Here is a 4,025-nt window from a genome sequence, read left to right on the forward strand (position 1 = left end):
GCATGAGGACCCTGAGTTGATGAAAATTGCCAGGACTGTTCAGTCAGGCAATAGTGCAGAGTTCAGATTTGACAGCAAAGGGATCCTTCGTTATGGGAGTCGACTTTGTGTACCAGATAGGGGCAGTGTGAAGGAAGACATTATGAGGGAAGCTCATAATGCGAGGTATAGTGTTCACCCAGGAGCCACCAAGATGTATCAGGATCTGAAAAGGGTCTATTGGTGGCCAGCCATGAAGAAAGAAGTGGCGCAGTTCGTGACAGCCTGTGAGGTTTGTCAGAGGGTGAAATTAGAGCATCAGAAACCAGCCGGAATGCTTAACCCATTACCGATTCCAGAATGGAAATGGGAGAACATAGCCATGGATTTTGTAGTGGGTTTACCAGTAGCGTCCAACAGGATAGACTCGATATGGGTGATTGTGGACAGACTCACGAAATCTGCTCATTTTCTTCCAGTACGGAGTAACTATTCTGTGGATAAGTTGGCACAGGTCTATCTGGATGAGATAGTGAGATTACATGGAGTTCCAGTGTCTATAGTTTCAGACAGAGGACCTCAGTTTACCTCTCGCTTTTGGCGGAGTCTGCAAAGTGCAATGGGCACGAGATTAGATTTTAGTACTGCTTTCCACCCACAGACTGATGGACAGTCAGAAAGGACCATCCAGACCATAGAGGATATGCTTCGACTATGTGTGTTAGACTTTGGCGGTTCTTGGAGGCAGCATCTACCTTTGGTGGAGTTTGCCTACAATAACAGTCATCATGCTAGCATTGGGATGGCTCCTTATGAAGCTTTGTATGGGAGGAAGTGCAGATCCCCTGTTTGCTGGGAAGAGGTAGGAGAGAAGGCTCTTGCAGGGCCAGAGTTAGTAGACATTACCAGTAGAATGGTGCCCATGATCAGAGAAAGAATCAGAACAGCTCAGAGTAGACAGAAAAGTTATGCAGACGTTCGCAGGAAGCAGTTAGAGTTTCAGGAGGGTACTTGGGTATTGCTGAAAGTGTCTCCAATGAAAGGAGTGGTTCGTTTTGGGAAGAAAGGTAAATTAGCTCCACGGTACATTGGACCCTTTGAGGTGTTGCAGAGGATCGGAAATGTGTCGTATAAGCTGGATTTACCTGCTTCTATGGAGAGAATTCACCCGGTATTTCATGTTTCTATGCTACGACAGTTTGTGTCAGATCCGAATCAGGTTCTGAGTGAGCCTGAGGTGGAGATTCATACAGATCTCACCTATATAGAGCAGCCAGTGCGGATTCTGGACACGCAGATCAGACAGCTAAGGAACAAGGAGATTCCGATGGTGAAAGTTCTATGGAACCACCATAACCTAGAAGAATGTACATGGGAGACGCGGGAGTCTATGCTCCAGCAGTATCCATATTTGTTTTGAGGTTAGTTTCCTCCTTGTGTTTTGTTTTTGTGTGTTTTAGGAACATCCGAGGACGAATGTTCTTAAGGAGGGGAGAATGTAATACCCGGCTAGAGTCCGGCACCGGAATTCCTGTTGTTTGGTGGAATCCGGGGTGTTGGGATTCTATATAAGGGTAGGATATTGTTGTACTACGTGGTGTGATGTGTGTTGATGTTTTAAGGTTAAGAGAAGTGAGTTTTGAGTTGAAATGACCTAAGGCAGTTGAGCCAAGTTCGGCCGCCGAAAGTAAGTTCGGCCGCCGAAAGTGTTTGGCTTCCGAAGGGAAGTTCGGCCCCCGAAGGTTGCATGCGTTTGCATGCGATTGGGCAGCCGAAATTGAGTTGGCCAGCCAGCTTTTGGGCATCCTTAGTCAGCATTTTGGACAGGTGTTATGTCCACCTTGTTGCCAGAAGCTTGGCCACGTCTCCCCTGGTTTATTTGCTGCGTTTGAGCAGCTCATGCATCACAAGGTTTGGAAGCAAAAAAGCTCCGTTTGTGTGAGTTTGAGAGTTTGAGGAGAGTTGGACTGTTGTCCTTAGTTCAGAGTGTTCATCTTCTTGGTACAGGAGGTAAGTAAGGCTCTTGACCATGTTTCTATGTTTTCTGAAGGTTGTATGGAGTTGGGGAAGAGAGATGCATGTGTAGATTAGTAATGATAGTTTTGATGAGTTAGTTATACATGTTTATGTGTTATGTGTGATTTGTTGTTTGGGGTTATTAGATAAGTTTGGACCCCTGTGATCATATACATGAGTATATGTGTGTTGAGGAGGTGGAGTATATATGGTTTGAGTGGTTGAAGGGAAGGAAAAGATGGTTTGCCGTTGAAGCTGAGTTCTGGATGAACTCAGGTTCGGCAGCCGAAGGTTCATTCGGCCGCCGAACCTCCTGCTTGGTGACTTGGTTGCCACAGCTTGCCCCCGAGTGTTTTTGCATGTTCGGCTCTGTTTGGGGGATTCGGCCGCCGAAGGTGCCGCCGAAGGTGCTTGAGTTTCGTCTCTGGAGAGGACATTCGGCCGCCGAACCTGCCGCCGAAAGTGTCCTGTTCAGCTCTTCTTTTGCATGCTTTGCTTGAGTTTTAGAGTGAGTTTAGGGGATTCTTGGGGAGGTTATAGAGTTATGCTTATGATAGTTTGGTCCCTCATATTGAGTCTTTATGTGCTTATACAGACCAGAGGAACCAGAGAGAGCAGCAGTGAGTACTGCTCCAGAGTGTACAGAACCTGCAGAGTCAGTCCAGAGCCAGAGGTGAGTGGAACTAAACTGATTCCTTGATTTAATTCAGACATTAACTACTTTTAGCATATTTCATGCATCATATTTATGCCATAGGGTGAGTGCATTAGAATGCATAAAGATGTTGCATTGCATAGCTTCCTTATTGGTGTGGGTAAATGCTGAATGATCCAGTAGTTCCAGACAGGAAGACCAGGACCCCATTCTACGGCCTGGCAGGTATAGGAAGTCCAGGACCCCATTCTACGGCCTGGCGGGTATAGGCAAACGGTCTATGCTGGCAAAGGGTAAGTACAGGTGTTATATACACATATACATATATGGTACAGGAAGACCAGGACCCCAGTCTACGGCCTGGCACGGTTTACTGGGACTATGTGGTGACAGGTTTACTCTTGATGTGGACTGTCTGTGTTATGATGCATTCCATCAGATCATATTTTATTGAAATGTTTTTGTGTTCTACTCACTGGGCTATAGAGCTCATCCCACTCCCTTAACCCCAGTTTTGCAGGTTCAGTGTACAGTGTACAGGGGATGTTCAGAAGAAGTCAGAAAAAGAGAAGAGACTTGTAATAGCTTAGAGTGGACATGTAATATTAAAGAGATATGCTTGTGGTATATTCAGTTAGATATGTGCTTGACTTAGTGGTTTGTGTTGTAAATCTTTTGTTGTGTACATGATCTGTATATGTATATGTGTTTACAGAGTATGTGAAAAACCAGGCTTACCAGGTATGAGACAACCCATCTAGAGCAAGCTCTAGTCAGGGGTACAGAGTACTGGGTACTGAGATAGTGCATGCACAGGGTAAGCCCTGGTACAGAGAAAAGAATTGTTATTTTCACAGTTTATGTTTGATCATGTATGAGATTTACAGGTACACAGAGGGTATAGCAGGCTTGCTACGGGTTCTGGCGGCCTTAAGCCGACCTGAATCCTAGCGCCGGTGACGGTCCATTTTGGGGTCGTTACAATTTGTCCCCCCGAATGTTCCTCAACTAGCACAAGCATAGCAATCAATAAAAACATACATACATAGCACATAACACATGGAATCTAACCTTAAAAGAGATGAGGGTACTGCTGGAGCATAGACTCCCGTGTCTCCCAAGTGCATTCTTCCATATTGTGGTGGTTCCACAGGACTTCAACATCGGGATTTCCTTGTTCCTTAGCTTTCTGATCTGGGTGTCTATGATCTGTACTGGCTGTTCAACATAGGTGAGATCCTCTTGGACCTCCACATCAGGCTCACTGAGAACCTTGCCCGGATCCGACACAAACTTCCTCAACATTGAAACATGGAAAACCGGATGGATTCTTCCCATTGAAGCAGGTAATCCAGCTTGTACGACACATTCCCAA

This window comes from Manihot esculenta, unplaced genomic scaffold (assembly GCF_001659605.2).
Source record: "Manihot esculenta cultivar AM560-2 unplaced genomic scaffold, M.esculenta_v8 Scaffold65, whole genome shotgun sequence".
NCBI classification, from domain to species: Eukaryota; Viridiplantae; Streptophyta; class Magnoliopsida; order Malpighiales; family Euphorbiaceae; genus Manihot; species Manihot esculenta.